Source organism: Aegilops tauschii, chromosome 4 (genome assembly GCF_002575655.3).
Source record: "Aegilops tauschii subsp. strangulata cultivar AL8/78 chromosome 4, Aet v6.0, whole genome shotgun sequence".
Taxonomy (NCBI): Eukaryota; Viridiplantae; Streptophyta; class Magnoliopsida; order Poales; family Poaceae; genus Aegilops; species Aegilops tauschii.
The window spans coordinates 336,443,017-336,467,347 of NC_053038.3; positions in this window are offsets into that span (position 1 = coordinate 336,443,017).

A 24,331-nucleotide genomic window follows, 5' to 3' on the forward strand; every position below is an offset into this window, starting at 1 on the left:
GGATCACCAGAAACTTCGCATGTCACCTAAATCCGGCGATGCCCATATTCTGCAATGGGCAAAGCACATAGGAGATATCAAGGATCATCGACTTCGAGCTGAGTTCTATCAAATCCAGAGCGAACTTGCCCAAATCATCATGAAGGAGGTCCTCGAAAAAACAGGGATGTTCTACGAAGAAGGAGAAATGTCGTGGGAAGAAGTGCGAACACGTGTAGCCTCTCAGCGTCTGGACATGAAGCCTTTCACTAAGCTCGGGGACTTTCTCCCTGACATGGATGGATGGCACAACATGTTGGAGAGATTATCGATATATGACAATGTGTGTTCGTTTAGTCCGTACTCTCTATATGACAAAACTTTGAGTTATGCACGGCAAAACTTTATTTGTGATGTAATTAAACCGTCCTCCTCCTCGACTAGCGAAGATCACTCTAGCTAGGTCATTTTGGGTATGATGAACTTTGTTATTTATGCTTATGATATGTTGTTTCTATTTTTGCCAAGTCTGTCTCTTTCTGTTGCTCAACTATATATGTTGCATAGCATCGACTCATGTGACAATGCAGGTGCATAGATCATCGATGGCGAAGAAGTGCTACGCCAGGAGTATACGACGAGTGGCCGGAGTGTCAGACCCAGGTGTACCGGTTTTTGGTTTCCGAGCGACAGCCAATAGTTAGTTTAGATTCACGCTAATGCGAGAGAGGGATACGAACTTATGTACTTCATAGTTCCGCTCTCACTCATAGTGTAGCTCTTCTCGTGTATATCATTGTTTAGATGGATGACGATGTAGTTGCAAGTAATCGAGACTTGTATGCTATTTTCGAGATGATGACGAGAGACCACTTTGTGTTGGATGATGATTATGATGATGACATGATTTGATGAGACTATTTGTATGTATATGCTATGATTACATTTGTATGTGTATGATATGCTAAAGATTATTGTATAAAGCCTATTCAAATACAAAACAAATATGCATAAAAAACAGAAACTAATAAAACTAGAAGTAGCGAGAGGAACAAAGTTAGCAGTAGAGCTCCCTTACCAGTAGCGCTTATTCTAACAAGCGCTGCAGATATTAGCAGCAATGCTCTTATCTAAAGCGCGCTCCTGCTAGCCATGTGTAGCAGTAGCGTGGGATGGTAGGCGCTACTGCTACACGTTAGCTGTAGCGCCTTATCAGTAGCGCGACCACTCGCGCTACTGATAGGCAAAATACCCGCGCAACTGCTAGGGTTTTCCCTAGGAGTGTTGTCATGCACGTATCCTCCCAACATGGATTCAGTACATGAATGACAAAGACGAAACCCAGTTCAACACCTTCCTAGACCATTTATCTGTAAGTATGGTTATGTATGGAAACTAGTAATATCGTGTTGCTCTGTCCCATACTTTCTAGGTTGCTGATAATGAGACTCCCATAATTTTCAAAAGATGAGGTTCAAGTTGGATAACCAAGATGATGCAACCACACAAGCTTGCACCCATGTTTTCAAGTCTGCTCTGCGACAGTATCGGTATAACTTGAGGAAAACTCACTTTGAAGGCAAGGCTAACAGTGAACTTGTCCAAACATCTCCAGTGGAAAATATATTGGATGAAGACTGGAGAGGCCTCGTTAAACACTGGTCTAATCCAAAGTACCAAGTACGTTATATGTATGTGATCAGATCACATGTGGAACTCCTATTTACGCATGTGCCTCACAAATCTATCTTCTTGTAGGTGAATTGATCGAAGAACAAGGACAACCGTACAAAAGTTAAATTCCAACAGACGACAGGATCTCGTAGCTATATTGCACACTGCGAGGCTCTTGTAATTAGCCGCTGTTTCACTCTTTTCGCTGTGCCATATTATCAGATCTATAATGACTTGTTCCAAATGCAGAGGAAAGCCCGCAAGGACCAAAAAGTACCTGAACCAAATGTTGTGGATATCTTCAAGGACTGTCACACCAGCAAGACAAAGGGCATGACTACACCAGTCAAAACCGCTGTTGTAAGTCCTTAATCCTCATGCCTTTTAACTACCACTTACTCTGACTCGTGCATTGAACTGCATGGTTTGCAGCCAATGTCTATTACTCTTTTTAATTTTATACACAATTTTCATAGTGTATCATTGCACCATACAAGGTTTAAAAGAGAGTAGTGATGTTGCTTTGATCTTGATCTGTAATCTAGTTATGTGCTGGACTTGCCCACACAACGTTACAATTGCCTGTTTGTCTGTTCTCAGTTGTTTTGTGATATGAATGATGCCATACTATGCTTACCGTATTATAAACTTTGTCTCTTTATCCTTAGCTGTCAATCCAATGTGAAGAAATACACAATACATTAGCCATGGTACATAGTCATATGTTTGGAACCCGGTTTTATTATGTACTTTGTAGTAAAATACAACTAATATTTTACACGTGTTCACCAAAATAAGTTTTGTATATAGACCAAAGCTATTTTGTTCGGTTTTGCCGTGTCCTTAATATCTTCTGTTCTGGTGGTACTAATCTAAAAACTCAACTTTTCAGCAAGCTATGGAAAAAATGGTGGAACTGCCACCTTGTGAAGGTGACGAGGCAACTATAACCGCAATATCACCTATTGCTATAGTGGGTCAGTACTTGTCCACTAACAGCGCCAAAAGCACGTTCCTGCGTAATACCGGGTTGGTTGTTAAGGCAATCTCGTCCAAACTGCCTCATGATCAAGATAGAGAAGCTCAAACAATGTTATATCTGCGCTCCAGACAAAAGTCCATTCCCAAAGAAAGACCCTTTGTGAAAGAAGGACAACCATTATTCGATGTCGTCTAGATATGCATGGTTTTGAAACCAGACTATCAGACATTTCATATGTTGTTCAGGAGCCTAGGAGAAATGAAGGTGAAGGTTATGGTGCTCCATCGGATAGTACAGCATGAAAACGTATCAGTCAGGTCAAATGAACTGAGCTTCTGAACTTCTGGTGGTGCATTTATCTGCCAGACTGTTAACTTTCATGCCAACCTTCCTTTTGTTTTATGGTTGTAATTTTTTTTTGTTGCGATACAAAATTTGTTCTTAACGTGCAGCCACCGGCTGAAGAAAACAACAAGCCATTTTTGTATAGTGTAGGATGTTCCCTATATTTGCACTGGTGGCGAACTTTGATGCCCAGTGGATGTAATCTGTGTAATCGCCTTAATAGCCCAGCGTTAGTTTCGGGCTTATTTATTTTCTAGTCTTCTTTTTCCCTGGTTTGCTAGTGGCCGCAACAACCATGGGCCATATATAGACCGTGGTAACCTTGAGCCTACTACAGGCCGTAGGATCCATGGACCTCCTATGGGCCGTTGGATATATGGGCCTCTAATGGGCCATTGGATAAATGGGCCTCCAACGAGCCATAGAATCGGTGGGCCTCGGGCCGTCATATAAATGGGTCCATATGGGCCGTAAACGGGTGTAATTGGTATCGGGCCAGCAAAGGCTTAATTCCATCACAGGCATAACGGGTCGTTAATGGGCCAAAATATTTGATTGGCTGGAAACGGCGCAACAGGTTAATAGGCCACAAACGGGCCAATTCTAACCATGGGCTGAATTTGGTCCATTAGGGGAACATGCAACTAATGGGCCGGAACTAATCGAGGGCGGAAAGGAGCCCAAGAACGTATGGGCCGTCAGTAGGACGAAAGCTAACACGGGCTGGAAACGGCCCATGGAAATCATGGGCTGTTAATGGGTACAAAGAAATTTACGGTTCATTATGGGCTAGAGTCACTGTGGGCCACTGAAGAGCCTAAAGATATGGAAGGCCTCATATGGGCTGAAAGATGTCATGGGCCATACATGGGCCGAAAGTGAAATGGGCTGGTGTTATATTCGATGGCCCACATGACGTTGTTGGGCTGATTTCGGGAAGGCCCTAACGGGCCGTGAGTTACCGGGCCGTAAAATGGGCTATATGCGAACAGACCGTTAACAGGCTTTTCATGGGCCGACCCGCTAACCTTTTACCAAGTCAAACGGGCCGGCCTTTGTAAGCTAAATGGGCCAATATTGCGCCTTCGCACGTGTTGACATATCATAGGCGCCTATCTGACCCAGTGACAAGCTGACACGTGTTTCCTTCGGCCAATGAGAATTTTACACGTGGTAAATCGCCATTGGTCTGGAATGTTAACGGGTTATCAGATCAAAAACCGGACCCGATAGCTTAACGGCAACCCTTTACGGTGGATGCCACGTGTCGGTCACCCTTGACGGAAGCACTTCTATGACGCATGATTTATCGTCATGGAAGTGGACACTTCCGTGATGATAATTTTGGTTATGTCATGGAACACTTCTACGACAGCACAAGTATGGCTATCTTGATTCTATCATAAAATTGTCATGGATGCACATGCATGACAAAAAACGTGACCTACTGTGACAAACATGTATCATCACGGAAGTGTATTTTTTTTAGTGAAGGGGACACAAGCTCAAGATCTACCACCACAAGACCACAAGCTAAAAGGCAAAGACAACCTTCAAGAGGAGATTGATGCATTTGAAGAAGCTCCAAAGGCCTTGGTCAAGTGGGTTCCCAAGACTACTTGAAGTTCTACTTCATCAAGTACATCTACAACCCCAAGGATTCCCATCAAGATGATGTGGATCCCGAAGAAGAAGAACTAGAGAGGTCTTGATGGTGACTCCGCCAACATACTTCACTCATATTCATATTGGCAAGGACAAGTGCAATCAACTTCCACATCTTACACTAGTTCAAGGAGTCACAAACCCTCTTGTTAGTAAGTCAAGGGACAAGGTAACCTAATGCTTTCATGGACATCATCTTGTGTGTACTTCACTCTATGTCTATGGATATCCTTGTTCGTTCCTTGTGGGGCTAACCTATGTAGGCATTAAAAGTGCAACTCACTCCAATGGATTGCTTCAAATGATCTACATCAACATTGAGCATCCACATCTTCAACATCTACATGAAGTCATCATCGACAAAACCCAAGGTTAGTTCATCCCTCTAAAAAGGGATATCACATCTAGGGGGAGATTTACTCTAAGAATTGAGCTAAAGCAACTCTAATGGTGTGAACACAACAATGCCTTATGTAAAAGTGGTAACCCCACTTGTGCTTAAACGATGAGTATGACCTATGATCAAATGTTCTCATTTGACTCCTAAGTCAATATACCCATATATAGATGACCTAGTCATTGCCAATTGCTTGATAGATGATAGAGTGTTTGTGCATGCTTTGCCACATATTCATTTGCTATCTTATTGTGTGAGCATGTTGGTTGCATAATTTTCTTCATTTGAGTACATCCATTTGTTGCTTTGATTGTTTGGTCTTTTCTTTTGCCAAATGGATGGACAAGAATGCCTAAGTACTCCCTCTAGCTATCTATGCTTTTCTCGTCTCAAACTCTATTCATGCTACATCACAAAGTTTGATCAAGTCAGATTCGAACCCTCTAGGTGAGGAGCACTCGGAGCCACTGATTCATCGTAGACTTAAACTTCCAAAACCTCTTGATGTATTTTGGTCTGACCGATTCATTCCTTTCGGTCATAACGAGTTCATTGAGTTGATCTAGGTTTCAATCTCGGGGCAACTGATTTGAACAGTTCGGTCTCACCGAGTTGCAATAACCGCTTGCGATTCTGCATCTCGGTCACAGCGACAGGGTCTGGATATATATAACCACGGGTCGAGTTTTGGAAATTTCTCCTAAACCCTTCGCCTGCGCCTGTCCAGCTATGCCGACTCGAGGTCTCCAGATCGTCTCCTCCCTCGACCTCGACCTCCTGCCGCTGTTCTCCGCTGCCGTCAATGGAATCTTTGTGGCACCCTGGCTCAGAGAAACCAGAACGCCCCGTATTCCAGCCCAGAGATCAAGGAGAAGTCTTCTGGAATACGACACTGCTTAGCATAGAACAAATCAGCTCTTTATTATAGTCTATAATGGGTACAAGGGGATTACATCGGCACAACTACACTACACCTGCCACGGTTGCTCTATGCAAGCAGTAGAACAACACGAAAAAGCAGTGGAATAACTATTGGCAGCAGAACAACGACGACGGTGATGAACTCCACTCTGCAGGGACTCTGGCTGGAACGCTTATCCTAGCTCGCAAACAAGGAATCCACGGCAAACAAGAAATCTAATCCGGCATGACCTGCAAACTGGCATGACACGCCAGGTAAGTACATTGAATATACTTGCAAGCTCACAGCAACCAAGAGCAATCAAGAAGAATAATAGCATGGTAATTACAAGTCAACATGATACTATCAGATCAATCATAGCATGAACAAGATGAACATGATACTGCTAGAAAAATATGAGCATGGCAAGAACATATGAACATGATGATACTAGCATGCAACATGATGACACTATCATGCACCAACTTACTCTGCTCGGGTTACCTCATAACCATAACATGTATCACTTATCACCGCAGACATCACACGACCATCTTAGGATCCAATCAAGCTTGGTATAAACAATACTGTAGTAATCATTTCATGACCACAAGGAGATTGACCTTTACCCGTGATTCTCTCATAACACCACAAATATCCAACAACTCGGTTTCCTCGATACCATGGGGATCCTCTCACGATCACATAAAGATCAACCAACTTCTCTCATCATCGAACCGGGGTTGTTATTAAGCAAATTATTATTATTACTGTTGGCTCATAGTGTGATCGACTATGAACTGGGCCGATATCCGCGGGCACGGCTATCGATAGATTTAACACACACTCTACAGAGGTTAGCATAGTGTACCCACACCACGGAACCCATGGCCTCACGCTCCCATTCGGGTGGACCAACGGCATTCCGACAAAACCGATCTATTGCCCATGACACTCTCCCGGCCACTCCGACCAACTCCCCTCTGGGCTTGGTCCTGGGTGGCACCGTGTCTACTAAAGACACCAATGGCCACCATTGTGGCAAAACATAAACGGTCCAAACAGGGAAAGGGTACCATAACAACAACAACGACACACAAAGGCTTATGTCTGCCTACCTGATCAGGGTAGCGCGCACCCATAGCCTTCCCTCGTTGGAGGCACCGACGAGAGGCATGACAATAGGCACAGTTTGGACCTTCCCATAAAAGGCAAATGTGGTTGCACTAGTCAGCTCGATATGGTGGCACCACGACTCAGCCAACAATTGTTCAAGTTCAATTAAGTCCGGTTAAACTTGAATGCAATAAGCTAAGTCATATGAAAATGACATGATGCAACTATAATGCATGCGCATGATATCAACATAAGTATGGGGTGCAGCATAACAATTAACCAGATCAACAACCATGGATCATATCCAACTGAGCATGGCATAATGAAGAGCATGAATATCACAAGTATAACACTACTCAGAGCATAACATGACCACTAGCATCAACAATAAATGCCATGCAAGAACACATCAATAACATTACCGAGTAAGCCTTAACCAACTAACATCAAAGGAACAATGCATACCAACGGTACTCGGTAACCGACAATAGTCATGCACTGAAGAACAGGACAAACCCAACATGCACTACTAGCAAGCATGAACATATGAAAGTAATACTAGCAAGTAGAACATGATAACCAGGTGCATACGAACATAGCATGAAATTAAACACCGATCCATAGCATAACCAAAAACAATGATAGCAGTAGCAAAACAAACAGGCAGTTATTAAAGATTCAAGTTTAAAACCAATGCTATTGCATGGCTATCATGCAAATGGTGTTTGTGGCTTGCCTGGGGATGAAGAAAGCTCTGGGAAGAAGTGCGGTGAAGCCACGGAAAGATTTGCCAGAAAATATTCTCTCTCGGAGGGGGCATATTAGGGGCAACGGCAAAATGGTCCTTTCCAGTTTGTCAAACCATAGTGAAAATATGGGAACACGACGGGCTCGACGAGACGAAGACGTGGGCGCTGGATTCACCCCAATTGGAGTCTCGAGCAAAAAGTTGTGATAGTTTTTCTGCTAGGGACCTATCTATGAAAAGTTTTCTGCAACTAAGCCCGTGACTGAGAAAACTGAAATCGCACTCGGGAAAAATATGCTTTTTGCAAAAGAAAATGCACTTTCAGCCATAATACAATGAAAATACGTCTTCCAGAGGGGAAATGTAATCTAGCCCGAACAAGAGACGAAGTACGTTTTCGAAAAATGAAAACGCACTCCAGGGAATACGCCTCTACTTACCGACGTGGCGAGGGCGGGGTCAACGCACTAAGGATGACACGCGGGGCCCGGGGTAGGTCAACGCTGAGAGGCCAACAGGTGGGCCCCGTGGCGCTCTCTCTCTCTCTCTCCTCCCACTGGTCTCCTTCTTCCTCTCGACAGAAGCAGGGGAGGCCGCGGCCAGGTGCGCGCGTCGGTGCTCCTCGGCGGCTTAGGCCGTCTTCGGTCGAGCTTCGGCCACCGGCGGATGCAGTAGAGGATGCCGCACCTTCCTGGCCGGGGCACGGGCTCCGAGAGGGACCGCAGCAGCGGCGGTGTGGACTCCGGCGGGAACAGCTTCTGCTGAACTTGGAGGCGAGGCTACCATGGCTCCGGCAAGAAGAAGGAAGATGGGGGAGCTCCACCAGGACCCTGGGCTTCTAGTGGTGAAGAAAGGAGGCGCGGAGGGGCTAGGCAGGGCTCCAATTTAGGAGGAGGGCGAGGATGGACACGGCGGCCATGGGCGATGAGGAGGGGCTCTACATCTCAGCTAAGTAGCTAGGCGGGGTTCTGGGAGTGAGAGGAGCTCAGTGGTGAGGTCGAGCGTCCTCGCGGTGGCCTTAAATAGGCGGGGCAACGAGGGAGGTCGAGCTCGGCCGCGTGACACGTCGCTGGATCCGCGGACACGTGGGCACGCGAGCTTGCTCGACGGTAGGTGACGGAGGGAAGCAGGAGGGGCAGGCTCACGGGGCGGAAGAGGTCGAAGAGTATGGGGAGGAAGATGCCACGGCGCGAACAGAGCCGGTCGGCTACAATTCGCCCGTGGGTGCTCTTTGTTCACGACGGGGACAGCTCACTGGGGAAGCAAACGAAGGGGCAAATGGCTCCAGGGGAACGACGACAACGCGGGGAACACGCTAGACATGCATGCGAGAGCGAACGCGATGATCACGAGCTGGGCCAGAGCAAAAAGTGACGTTCTGGAGATGCTCACAGCATGCCAAAACGATGGCCACCGTGCAGACTGGCATGAAGAGGACAAGAGGGGCTACCGTGGTATGTCTCGTGATGAGTCCCTACATCACTGAGTCTGAGAGAGGTGATGGATCGAGCAGAGGGGCTCTGGATCAACTGGAATCATCACTCAAACATTGATGCAACATCTGTTTAGTTGAAACTGTGGAGAGCAGAGGGGTGATAAGGACAAGAGGGCATGTCTGGGGTGCTTTGGGTCGAAGGAATGATCATCCTGTTAAGTTTGAGATTGATTGGACAAATATTTAATATAGTTGCTTTACAACTACATAAATTGGTCCGGAAACAAGAACATGAAGAAGCATTTATTAGGAGTGGCCACTTGAGCTGAAATTGAGCAAGACAGAGTTATTTGGTCATATGAAGATGCTGTAAAAGTTTCATACCAAATGGACATGCCAAAATAGTACTTGCTTCACAAACATCCCCACTGACCAGAAACTTACAATAATTTTCGAGGAAAAATGGCTAAAGGAAATGATCCCAAATTTGGTGGAGAGGTGTTATATGGATAGGAGCATGATCTAGTAATTTTTCGGAATGAATGAAGCAATATAAATTATACTTGCTTCAGAACCTGAAAATATTAACAAAATCAAAGATTTGAAGTTGTGCTCACATAGTTGATTGGATAGGGATGAAAATTGAAGGAGGGCAACGATATGAGCACATGAAGGAGTGTGCAAAATTACAACTCATTTGGATAACCCTAAGTAGCACTTCCTTCACAAAGGCTTACCTCAGACAGGGACTTTGAAAAATCACTGAGGAAGATTAGCTAAGCAAATGAAGTTGAATTTTGGCACAGGAAAATTATTTGGACAGGAAAAGAAGCTCAAAAAGTTTGGGGTCAATTGAGCAAAGATAAATAGGACTTGCTTCACAATGTGTCATTTAGGGCAGAATAGGAAAAGGAATATTGGTGGGATACTTTTGAACATGGCAATGAAAAGTTTTGCCATATTTGATGAAGAACAATTTATGAGAATTATTTGGGAATTTTAGGAGTGATGGAAATATAGGTTGCTTCACAACCTAGGGCAAAATTGAGTTATTCCTTTAATAGAAAAGGAATATTCTCAATAAAAAGAATATTGGGGTTTGGGCTAGGATGAAAATGACAGTGTCTTGGGATAGATTTGAGGATGACAAGCCACTCTGGAAAGAAAGAACAGGTCATCTTCTTCAGTTTTCTGACCACATAGCCACGGAAAAAGAAAACTCAAGCAAAATACTCAGAAAATCAAAAGAAAAAGAAAGGGCCAAAAATCAGGGTGTGACAAACCTTCCCCCCTTAAAGAAATCCCGTCCTCGAGATTTGGTTGCTCAGGGAACAAGTATGAATATATCTGACCTTAGGGAAACCGTTTCCAACACGGGTATCCCTTTTCCTTTATTGATTGTTCCCCACTGAATTTCATATGACGAGACTGACTGGCTCTCGGGTGGTCTGCTTCACGGTTTCCACATCCTGACAGAACTTACCTTACATGTTCATGCTTATACCGGCTCCAATTATTTTCATATATGATGCCGTAGCTGAGTGTGATTTGTTATCATGACTGAAATATATGCCCGTCTCACAAATCCGGGAGTGATTTCCGATTGCTGTGTATGTACTGACAACCTTCCATGAAGTGGTGATCAGATTTTCCTGATGAACACCCAAGCTCTGACTCCTTGCATTGGGTTTCTCATTTAACTGTGGGTCCTTTGTGTTCAAAATAGTGATATGGAACATAACCGTTCTCCTAACGGATTCTGACTTCTCGCAGGACTTTCTGAATCATCTTGACTGGCTCCACTGTCTTGTATATCAGATCCGTACCAAATATTTGCTTGTCGCTTGTCATGGCCAGTATAAGGGGTACAGCCTTATATGATAATATCCTCATCCTTGACTGTCGGTGGCTCTACGGAAATTTTTTGTTCCAGACAGGCTATCCTTTGGCGATTCACATAAGTGAGGGCACATGCTTCAGGACTGTTATTCACATTCTGATTTCTCATTCTATCGGTACGTCCATGGGGATAGTAGGCTGTGCGATGCTTTACCCTGGTTGCTGTAGTCAAACTATTGAATTTACCCTTAGTCTGACTTGACAAACTCGGATATTCGATAGTGACAAAACTCTATCGTCGGCCTTTGCTCCTTCATTCTTGTTTTCTTGTCTGGATCCTTTGCTGAAAGAGCTGGGTCATATTGCTTCTTCATATGACCCTAGGTACTGTCGAGTGCAATATTTCGTCAATCATAACTTATCCTTGTTCATGTAGCATGGGAACTATACCGGGTTCACATGTGCTTGCATCTAATTCATTTTTGCTGTAAATCATACCAAGTGCTGATGAATGATATCACCTTGTCGGGTATGAGGAATCTGGCCTGACTGAGTACTGCCAAAATTTGTTGCCTCATGTTGCTTTTCTCTGAATCTTATCAGTCCTTGCATCACCAACTAGCTTTCCTTCTCATGCATAACTGGTGAGGTTTTTGGATTCATACCTTGACTTCATCAGCATACCACTAACTTGCAAGACCTTGGCAACATGCTCCACAATATTTATATGAGAATTTGATTCCTGAGGCAGACTTGTATTCTGACTGATTCTTGCTCTGGACCAAACTATTGCGGACCTAATTCTTGGGATTCACTTCCATATGCTATCAATTCACTGTGTACAATCTTGCACCAATGTCGTACTGAGGAAGATTGGATGGCTTGTGCTCGAAACTTTCAGCGAGGCAGCTTGTTGAGGAAGACTGGGTACCGTGCTTCAAAAGCTCCCCCCCTTAAAGAATTTGCTGGGGAAAGACTCGGTACCTTATGCCGAAAGCTTTTACGGTTGCTTACTGAAGAAGATAGCGTGTCTTGCTTAGGAAATCATCCATGGATCGCACTGATACAAGAATCTTGCACTGGAAGCTTCTCTGGTAGCTTGCGAGGGAAGACTAGGTTGCTTACACCAGATGCTTTTCATTGTGATATGCAGACTGATTACCACATACATATCATCTTAATATTTCTGCTGTTAATTTCTTGTATGAACCGGGGTTTTGCTGGACTATCCTCCTTTCTGAGTATATGGAACATCCTTGCTTTATTCCAGGTATATCATGTTTCAAAATCATCCTCAACGAAGCATCAAACCTTGCATCTGACCCATACCTTTGACTGAAACTGCACTGCTGGTCTTGCACATAGGTTATCTTCTTGCTGATTTGATCATTTTGCTATGAAGAGTGCGCATTGAGGAAAACTTGATTATCCGTATCAGATCAGATATCCCCAAATCTCAATGCAGTCGGCTGAGAATTCCATACTATTGTGAGGAGTGCGCACTAATGCAAACTTGATGCTGATAGTCAATCCAGGATATCACTTGCATTCAGACGGGATATTCCCAATTTTACTGCAGTCGGCTAATAACTTCATTCTGTTTAGCTGAGTTTCCCAAACATTTGAACTCCTTGCTGATTCTTAGGGTCCGGTGTGGTTGATGAGCAACTTTAATAAGGAGAAAAATATGTAACACTGAAGGCCCAAAGAAAGAAACAAAAGAAACGATGAAAACAAAAGCAAGCAAGCATACTAATAATATAAATAATCAAGCAACATCACATATTACTGCTACTCACAACAATATACATGCACACCTAAGCACACGAATCTCGAGGAAACACCGGTGTTACGATTTAATATGTTGTGGTGGTGTGCACGAAAGTGAATCCCTGTGTGGAAGGAATTGGTGTAACCAAGGCTACATCAAGCGCTGGCTGAACTCCGATTGCAACTAGATGGATATGGAGGCGAGGATGGACTTGGTGATCATGGGCCGGAACACAGAGGTCACGACCACATCATCATCATGCATACGAAAGGGAATCATACACGTCCAAAGAATGGAATGACAGGGCAAGATAGGGGAGGAAAAGCAAGGGCTTGCCCGCATACCCCTTTTCTGATAACAAAGATCAGTAAGGGTTGCCATAGGGACAAGATGGATGGCCCGATTTGGGATAGATACATGTCTATCACCAAAACAATATGGGTGGTTGGCGGAAAGACATCGACGTGATACCTAAGCATAGCTCCTGCAATTGGTTTCTGGAACACTTGGTACCAGGGCATCACTCTGCTAGGACAAAGATAACGCCGACCACCGAAGAGCAGGCATGCTAAGAAGGAGGGTGCAGGTAGTGGATCGAAACCGATGCCACCTACAGTCACAAGATTAACCGTTAGTGACAAGATAATGAGTCTATATGCATGTTATGCAACAAACAAATGCAGCAATCAAATGCAACAAACAAACTGGGCTCTATACTACCGCATTCTATCGCTCGCGAGGGCTAGGGCATCCTACAACCAGACCTGCTCTGATACCAAGCCTGTGGCACCCCAGCTCGGAGAAACCGGAACGCCCCGTATTCCAGCCCAGAGATTGAGGAGAAGTCTTCTAGAATACGGCACTTCTTAGCATAGAACAAATCAATCCTTTATTACAGTCTATAATGGGTACAAGGGGATTACATCGGCACGGCGACACTACGCCTGCCACGGTTGCTCTATGCAAGCAGCAGAACAACATGAAGCAGCGGAATAACTATTGGCAGCGGAACAACAACGATGGTGATGAACTCCACTCTGTAGGGACTCTGGCTGGAACGCTTATCCTAGCTCGCAAACAAGGAATCCACGACAAACAAGAAATCAAATCCGACACGACCTGCAAACTGGCATGACACGCCAGGTCAGTACATTGAATGTACTTGCAAGCTCATTGTAACCAAGAGCAATCAAGCCAAACAACAGCATGGCAATTACAAGTTAACATGATGCTATCAGATTAATCATATCATGAACAAGATGAACATGATACTGCTAGAACAATATGAGCATGGCATGAACATATGAACATGATGATACTAGCATGCAACATGATGACACTATCATGCACCAACTTACTCTGCTCGGGTTACCTCATAACCATCACATGCATCACTTACCACTTCGGACATCACACGATCATCTTAGGATCCAATCAAGCTTGGTATAAACAATACTGTAGTAATCATTTCATGACCACAAGGAGATTGACCTTTACCCGTGATTCTCGCATAACACCACAAATATCCAACAACTCGGTATCCTCGATACCACGGTGATCCTCTCACGATCACATAAAGACAAACCAACTTCTCTCATCATCGAACCGGGGTTGGTATTAAGCAAATTATTATTACTGTTGACTCATAGTGTGACCGACTACGAAATGGCATATCCGCGGGCACGTCTATCGATAGACTAAACACACACTCTACAGAGGTTAGCACACTATACCCACACCAGAGAACCCATGGCCTCATCCTCCCATTCGGGTGGACCAACGGCATTCCGACAAAACCGATCTATTGCCCATGACACTCTCTCGGCCACTTCGACCAACTCCCCTTTGGGCTAGGTCCTAGGTGGCCCCATGTCTATCAAAGACACCAACGGCCACCATCGTGGCAAAACATAAACGGTCCCAAACGGGGACATGGTACCATAACAACAACAACGAGCACACCAGGCTTATGTCCGCCTACCTGACCAGGGTAGCGCGCGCCCATAACCTTCCCTTGTTGGAGGCACCGGTGAGAGGCATGACAATAGACCCAGTTAGGTCCTTCCCATAAAAGGCAAATGTGCTTGCACTGGTCAGCTCGATATGGTGGCACCATGACTCAGCCAACAGTTGTTCAAGTTCAATTAAGTCCGGTTAAACTTCAATGCAATAAGCTGAGTCATATAAAAATAACATGATGCAACTATAATGCATGAGCATTATATCAACATAAGCATGGGGTGCAGCATAACTATTAAACAGATCAACAACCATGGATCGTATCCAACTGAGCATGGCATAATGACGAGCATGAATATCATGAGTATAACACTACTCACAGCATAACCTGACCACTAGCATCAACAATAAATGCCAAGCAAGAACACATCAATAACATTACCGAGTAAGCACTTAACCAACTAACAGCAAAGGAACAATGCATACCAACGGTACTCGGTAACCGGCAATAGTCATGCACCGAAGAACAGGACAAACCCAACATGTACTACTAGCAAGCATGAACAGATGAAAGTAATACTAGAAAGTAGAACATGATAACCAGGTGCATATGAACATAGCATGAAAGTAAACACAGATCCATAGCATAACCGAAACAACAATAGCAGTATGTAACAGCCCCAAAATTGGGTTATCAATTTTTGTGCTGTTATTGCTTCCTAGCACTCATTTCCAAAATCTTTCTCCTGTGTTTGTTGGATGACTCTGAGAATTCTTGTCATTTCCAACCTTTCAAAACCTTGCTCATGTCTTTTTCAGTGGGCAAGACCTCATTTGCATCAGCTCCAACCCTCTCAAACCCTAATTCCAAAGTTTTGGAATTTGAATGTGGCATTTGTGATTACAAAGGAGCTATCATTGTCCTTGATCTGTTGATTATCCCATCTATTCCCAGAGACCCTCCTATCGTTCTCAACCTTGGATATGCAAAAATATTGCCAAGTCCAATGCAATATTTTGAATTATGATTTATTCCTCTTCTTGCCTTTCTGAGGAATAAAATCCAAAGGCATGGCTAGTCATCTCCTAAATTCATGTGAATGGTGGAGTTGATAACTATGCCTAATCCAAGCTCTGGCAAAGATATTGGCCATAATTATATAAGGAAAATTGCCTTTTCCTATTTAATACTAATATTGCGTTTCTGCCATTTTCTAAAGGAACTATTATTTTTATAGCAGATAAAATTCTCACATAAATTGTGGAGCTTGTACTTGCTATATAATCACTAGTTCCATCCTTATCTCATGTTCCACAGTTCAAAATTGGGCACATGATCCAATGCAAGTTTCTGCCTTCTCTGAAATTTCGCAAAGGAAGTGCTTTATTCTTAATTCCTATTGAGCTGCAATTTGGCAGGGTGATTAACCTTGATAAATCACCCATGAATACCAAAGCTGAGCTCAATCCATTCATCCTAGCTCCCTGTGCAATTTTTCAAAGTTTCTGACTAGAATGCAACTTTATGAAGGAAGTACCTTCACAGAGTTTCCAAATGGGAGAAACTTTGCCATACTCTCAAGTATTCCAAATAATTAGCCTCCACCCAAATTCAGCTCCTCTAATTGATCTATGTGAGCACAGGAGCAATTCTTGTTTTCTGTCCAAATTTTCAGTTTGTGAAGTAAGTATATTTTATCTTGCTCCATTATGACTAAAAATATTTCCAAGCCTTCTCCTATCCATATAACCAACCTACCCAAGAGTTTGGCTCATTCCATGTAGCCAATAGTTTCTTAGAATTTTCCCAAGTTACTGGTCAGAAGTGATGGTTGTGAAACAAGTACCAATTTGGCAAGCCCATTTGGTATGATCTTTTTGCAGCATCTAATTATGACCAAATCATGGAGATTTGCCAAGTGGTAGCTCTATCTAAGACTCCTAGAGAGTCTTTCTTCATCATTTGTTTTCTGGGCCATATTTTGACAGTTGCACTACTGCTATGTTAAATACTTGCCCAAATCCCTTCTAACTTTCCAGGATTATAGTCCTTGCTACCCTAAACCTCCCATACATCACGCTTAGTCCTTAATCCCTCTAGTTCGATCACCAAGATGTGGCCAAGTTTGCAACAGCAAACTTGTCGAGCTTGGTTCCCTCTGCTCGCTACACCTTTGCTCGTGCCATCCCCTCAGTCTTAATGTGATTTGGAAGGACTTCTCCGCTGACAAGGTTTGGCACTTAGTTGACGACAAGAGCGCGCGATGTCGGCGGTGACCACGGGGCTATGCAGGCCAAATCGATGGTCTAGCCACTGTTCTCGTCGGCACCCTTGCTCCGGCCGGTTCTGGTTTGTCCAATCATATCACACAGCTCAGCCTCATCGTCGCCGTGCGCCTAGAGCTCGTTCCCCCTTTGTTTTCTTCCTCGACAAGCCGTCGTCATCGCCACACATTCCCTGCCCGTGTGCACCGTCTCTTCCTCGCTCTTGTCCCTTTCCCCCTCTCGTCCGCGAGCGTTGCTCGACTTCGTGAGCTCCTGAGTGTCGTCCGCATCCCCCTCGTCGCCTTCCCGCTGCCACCCGTGACCCTTGGTCGCGTGTGCGTGTCGCCGGCGCACGGACACGTAGCCGAGCCGCGTGTCACCTCGTCCCTCCCCCTAGAGGTCGTCCCCGCGGCTACGCCCTCGACCCCCTCGCAGTCCTCAACACCTCCTAGAGCCTCTCCCCGAGCCTAGAGCTCCTCTCTAACCCCTCCCCATCGCCATGGCCGCCGCCTCGGGCTTTGCTTGATCCCAGCGATGCCGCACCCCTCTCACCATTCCACCTCCACCTCTGCCTTCCCCAAGCTCCGGCGAACCTCCCCGTGGCCTCAGCCCCGCTGTTTCCCCACCATAGCACCAAGTTCACCGACGGCTGAGGCCCAGCTCCGCCGCGGACGCTTCTGCATCCTTCCCAAAGCTCCTCGGCGGTAGCTCTCGCCGCCATCTAATCCGCCGTCTTCCCCTGAACATCTGGGTAGGTCCCCCGTCCTCTGCCGTGGCCGGACGCGCCGGCGAGCGCCGTAAGGCGGGCCGCTCCCTCAGCGATGCGCACTCCCATGCGGGAGGAAAGAGAAGTCAGGCCAGGCGGGCCCCTCCCCGTGTGACACCACCTGGCAGCGTCACGGCGTTGACCTCGCCCCGGTCACCCCACTGCCAGCGTGGATAAGTGGAAGCGTACTCCGTGGAGAACGTTTTCCCTTCAAGTAAGCGCATTCGTTTGTGCCTCTAGATAAAAATACGTTTTCTCAGTTCCGAAAGCGTATTGCCTGAAATATGTTTTCTGTTTTTCAGCCCAGGGACCCGTTGGTGATAAATTCTTCACACATAGGTCCCTGACCTTCATCACTTCATAACTCCGCAACCGTAACTGCGATTGAGGTGATTCCAACGCTCATTTTCTCTGTTCGTCGAGCTCTTTCCGTTGGTATCATTATCATAATGTTTTCACATGGTGAAAATGACCACATTGCCCTTGCCCGTAAACAGCCCCCTCCGAGAGAGAACTGTTTTCGGCAAATCTTTCCGTGATCGTTTCACACTTCTTCCTGAAGTATTTGTCGACCCCAGGCAAGCCAACCTCTTATCATGAGCCCCGAACTTGCATGTTTACTTTGCTTGCACCTCATGTGTGTGTTTAGTTGCAGTAGTTTCTTGTCTATTCTGTGTGGTGTTATTTTAGTCGTGCTATATGTTTTTGTTATCTGTCTTGCATGCTTATGTTTTCATAAAATAAGTTGACATGCTAGTTTGATGTTGTTACTAATAATATCATGCCTCTGTCTAGTTTAGTTTCAGGTTAGTAATATCGATGTTATGATAATTCTGTTGCACTGTTAAGTTTGCTAGTACTTGGTATTGCCATGTTTCGCATGCTATCATTGTTCTTCTGAAATGCTTGATGTTTTGTTACTGCATCGGTATGTTGCATGTTAGTTGTTGCATTCATGTTAATAATCCTCGCATGATGATTGATGATGGATAAGTTAATAATATGACTTAAAAACAAACCTCCTCCGTCATCACTGGAATATCATAGTGCCACCCAAATCGAGCTTTCTCCAGTGCAACCACATTTACCTTATGGGGAGGTCCTAGCTGGGTCTATTGTCATGCCTCTTGCTGGTGCCTCCCGCGAGGGAAGGTTATGGGCACGCGCTACCCTGATCAGGTAGGCGGACATAACCTTGTGTGCTCATTTTTGTTTTTATGGTACCTTGTCCCAGTTTGGGACCGTTTTGCCACGACGGTGGCTGTTGGTGTCTTTGGTAGACACGGGGCCACCCAGGACTGAACCCCAAGGGGGTGTTGGTCGGAGTGGCCGGGAGAGTGTCATGACAGTAGCTCGGTTTTGTTGGAACGCCATGGTCCGCACGTATGGGAGTGTGAGGCCAGGGTTTCGTAGTGTGGGTAAAGTGCGCTACCACTGCAGAGTGTATGTTTAATCTATCGATAGCTGCGTCCTCGGTCATGGGCACAAGTTCGTAGTAGGTCACACTATCGGGTCTTGGTCAAAATGGAGGTAAACCTAAAATAACTAAGTTGATGATTAAGATGTAATAAAATAATGCGATGACTTGGACTATTATAAAATTGTGAGAAGTCATGATGATGTGTTGATATGACCCCGAGACGAGGTCTTGGTAAGTCATGAGTGTGCGCCGAGGAGCCGTGGCAGAGTAAGTGATTGTTGCATAAGGTTATTGCAATATGTCTTCACGGGAGGTAACTGGTAGTTTATTTTAAGCATAGTTTCATGATGCCATGCCATGTTCTGATATGCTTTGCTTTGCGGTTGTTATGTTAGAAGTAAATTGGATATGCCATGCTAGTAGATGCTATGATGTTGTTCATGCTTAGTTTGATTTATTATTCTAGTAAATATCATGCCATGCTTAGCAGTTGTGTGGAAGTAGACTGTTGCATATGCTTGGTTCTTGCTTTGTCATCTGTTTGTTTGGATGCTATGTATTTGGTTGTCTTGCAAGTACATTCAATGTACTGACCTGGCGTGTCATGCCAGTTTTGTAGGTCGTGCCTAGATTATTTTGCTTGTTCCGTCATGCTAGGTCGTAATCTTGCCAGTCCTGTGAGTTATGGAGCCCAGCCAGAGAGAGACGCTGCCAAACCAAGACTTCCGCCGCCATTTATATGGACATCCGCTGCCATGTAAATAGCCTTAGGGCTACGCCAGAAGATTGCATTCATCAATGATGTAATCTTATACACATGTATTTGATGAATATTCTTGTACCTGGAATGTTGTATCATGGACCTGTCGTGCGTCAGGTGTTATCCTAGGCTGACGTTCGAAGGCCCGCTGCTCCATGCGGATCGGGGTGCAACAGGAGATTGTATCAGAGCAGCCAGGTTGGCATAGATTATCCTAGCATTAGATCACCGCTACCATCAACCCGTAATGACCCTAAAGGATTTGACCCATCCCCGGCATCCGGCATGGCCACTGTTAATCAACAGGTGGCGCAGCTGGGACCGACACGTCCTCACCCCGCTGTCCCCGCCTAGTTATCCGTGGAGCGAGTGGCAACCCTATCCTTTCTGGTCGGCCGAACCACTTACCCTTCGCCATTAACGGAAAGGGGCCACACCATGCGGGCCTGTCCCATGTAGCTGCCTATAAACCCCCCTTTTCCGCTATCACTCGAACCTCAGTCAGCCATGTCCCTGCAGAGAAGCTTAGCTAGTAGCTCCCCAGCCATGACTAGCAGCTTCAAAACTTAAAAGTATTACACCCGCACCTGTGCCGTGAACCACACTGGCTTTCCACCCTTCCTTGCCGAGATGCTCACCAAAGCCTTTGGCTATAATGCTAGCCCCGATTACCTGGTGTTCCAATCGACACCCGTCCCTCACCTTCATCGCTTTGATGCAAGAGTGCACATCAGCCTAGGTCCCGCAGTAGATGGCCAGCCTTTGGTTTTTCATGGTAGGGCCATGCCTACCACTAATTTAGCCATTCAGGCTGCTGCTGTGGAGGTTATGCTTCACCTCCGAACCAGGTACCCGCATATGGCAACGAGGCGGGATTTCTGCTTTTACCCCATTGTAACAGAAGTAGGAATGCAGCCTTCTCCCGCTATCCAATGAGATGATCCCGCAATCGCTCGCCTGGTGCAATATATCACTGCCGAGGGGATGATGATTTCAAAGATGCTTGCCGTGTTTAGAACAATGGACAATGATGTGGTACGAGTCGTCAAGGAAGCCCGTGAGGCTCGTAAGTTCGCATCTCAAGTTGTTTGCCCAATGCCACCCGAACTAGTGCTATCCTCTCAACCTGTGCTGTGGGCCAAGCCAAACATCATCACCCTCGACAAGGCTCTTTTACGGATCCACCAACAGCATTTTCTTGGAACAATTTCAGTCACACCTCCCGCAGTCGAACCCCAACCCACAGTGCTATTGGACGATGAAGATGGAGATTGGCTCAGTCTTCGTCCTCCAGGAGAGCCCAGCAAGGCCAGTGCTCGGCATGACCTCAGTCGCGCAGTGAGATGATTCTGCGAGTAGGTCAGTCAGTCTGTTCATCCTCGATATGAGGATAGAACTATGTATCCTAGAGTAAGTAGTTTTGTTTAGCGCGTAGAGCGTTCGTGCTTTGTTGTATGCTGTAATCTTTATGATGTGTATGTTTTCGTGCTTTTGTTTTCATGCTGATTTTTGTTTGTCTCTCCGTCAAACAGAGATGTTTGACACGGCTGGCAATGTGTGCTAACAAGATTTTAATCAGTACGACACATACACTAAAAACAACATTGACTCATCCCGAGTCTCTAATAAAATGTGCGCTGGTGTAGGTATATATATGCCAGGATTCCATATACCCACTAGCATTAAAACACCTTAGTACTATTTATCTGATGTGTTTTTCATTGCATGTTTATTGCATCTATGTGTTGTTATTTTAGACTGCATTGCATACTGCACACATACCCGGTTCACCCACGAGTACATTTAGTGCAGTACTCGGGGGACTGCAAAGTCACACATCCCTTTCTATCTGTGCATACCCCGTGTGCCAGATTTTCAAACCCAGAGCCTCGCAGAGGCATTTCCGTCTGGTAGTTCCTCGTCTCTAATTCTTTTTCCCGATTTCATTTCCGGAGGAACACTGCCATCTTTATTTCATTCGATCCAGTACATCTACCCCGATACATATTTCAACCCTGATTCTACCTCGACACCCACTTTTTGTGGAGCAATCCGTGAAATTCTCCCTCGTACCCCAGTGTGATGCTGAGCTGGCACCGCCACCTCATCTGCATCTGGACCCCCACCGTCACTTCCTTGCCTTGTGCCGCAAGTCACCATCACCCCTCCACCGCAGCACGCGATTACTCCGCCGGTGCGAAGCGACGGAGAATCAAGTGTGGCGGAGAACCACCCCGTGCCCCATCTTCTCCCGCACCTCGAGCCACCGCACCCAGCCGCGCGTTGCCTCGAGCCCGCTTGTTCCTGGTGAGTATCACCAGAAGGAACGACAAGCCGATCAGCGTGCCCAGCAGAGTAGCTAGGAACCACCGCAGCGCCACCAGGAACACGGCCTCGCCGAAGGAGCTCGGCTCGATCCCTTCCAAACCAAAGTGCACTACTAGGAAAAGGCCTGCTAGTGGCGCACCTATTTTTTCCATTAATGGCGCACTACAGGTGCGCCACTAGCATCACACCACTAGTAATTAATACTAATGGTGCACCCCTGGTGCGCCATTAGTATTAGTATACCAGATACTAATGGCGCACCAGGGAGTGCGCCATTAGTATATCACACGGTGCGCCATTAGTATGCCTCCCAGGGGGCCATATTTACCTTGTGCTCTGGCTCACTAATGGCGCACCTATAGATTATGCGCCACTAGTGTGCTTATTGCAGTGCGCCACTAAAGTGCAGAGTGGTGCGCCACTAGTATGAATATTAGGGATTTTCTTTTCTTTTCTGATATTTGCACAGGTTACAAAACATATTACTGCACAGAATATAGACCGCACAACATATAAACGGCAGATTTATCGAATACAATAGAAGATTAGTCTCCGAATACAATTCATCATATTAGTCTCCGAATTTAAAATACCGAATAAAGTTAGAACATTACAAGTCTTGAGACCGCGAGTAGCGAGTTTGTCTTCACATTACAAGTCGATATAGATCATCTAAACTACCATCACATAGAAGAGAGATGCGGTCATCACGATGAGCATCATCACGATGAAACTGGTCTTCATCCGGTTCCTCCAACTCTCCCTCCTCTCTCCCGCTAGATAGCGCGCGTATCTAGCTTCTGCCTCCGCCCTAGTGGTGTACCCTTTGTAACTGTTACCGCTGAAACGGTGAACCTGTCTCCGACACTCCTCCCAGTCGTCGTAGACTTCGGGAACCTTACCCTTGTACACGACATACGATGGCATCTCTATATATACACTAGCCAAACAAAACGTTAGTAGAAATTCACAGACAATACATAAGCAATATATAAGTATGCAAGAAAAGGATCGGAAGAGAAAAGCAACACATTAATAGCACGATTCATGGTCCTACTAATAAATAGCATCGATTACATATAAGTTGAACGACTGTCCAAACCAAAGAGACATACAAGTTCATCAAAGTTTAATATTACAACATGAGCCGATCGACATTTCATAACTACATAGCATCACTACTTTCGACTCAACTCAGGGACCGGACCGTGGATGAAGCCGCCCTCTTTTGTGATGGTCATGAAATCACGTGCGTTGTCAGCCTGCATTTGTAGCGTTGTTTCTATCTCACTGTTGGACGGTTGATATCTGAGGTAGAACTGCCCTGAGGTACGAAGGACATCTTGATGGATGATTTCCGCAAACTTCGACTGGATACGAAAGAATTCTTGTCTGATGTCCGCGTCCTGGATTGCCGACAAGCGTGTGGCCCAATCTTTGAGATTATTTGGTAGCAGAAGGTGATTATGGTCCCGTACGATCGCCCGCATGTGATGGAGGGCATAGTAGGCATCCTTCTGACTGCCAGGCGGCTGCTTGACGCAGGGGAACATCATATTGTGGGTGAACACGTGCTTGTCGTACCTACGAATTCGCCTGCTGAAGGTGCCTCCAGAGCTGGCGTAGCCGGGGAGAACATCATCAAGAACTTTCTTGATATTTGTGTAGTCTTTCTTCGACTAACGGTCCGAGTCGAAATACGTGGCCATGGAATATTTCAGGCTTAAGAGGATGAGTGTGCAATGTGTGTCACTGCACAAAACACGGAATGTTAGAAAAAAAGAACGATCGAAATCTAAGAAATCATATGTTACGGGGCGGTGAGGGTATGACGTACTCGGGAAAGTAAGGGACGAGGAAGTTATCCTTATCTGGGTTTGCCAGAATGACGCCTTCGAGGTATGAACTCGCGACTTGCCGGTCCCCAGCGCTGCCCAACATCTTGGCACGCATGTAGAAGGGGTCGACTATCATGATGTCC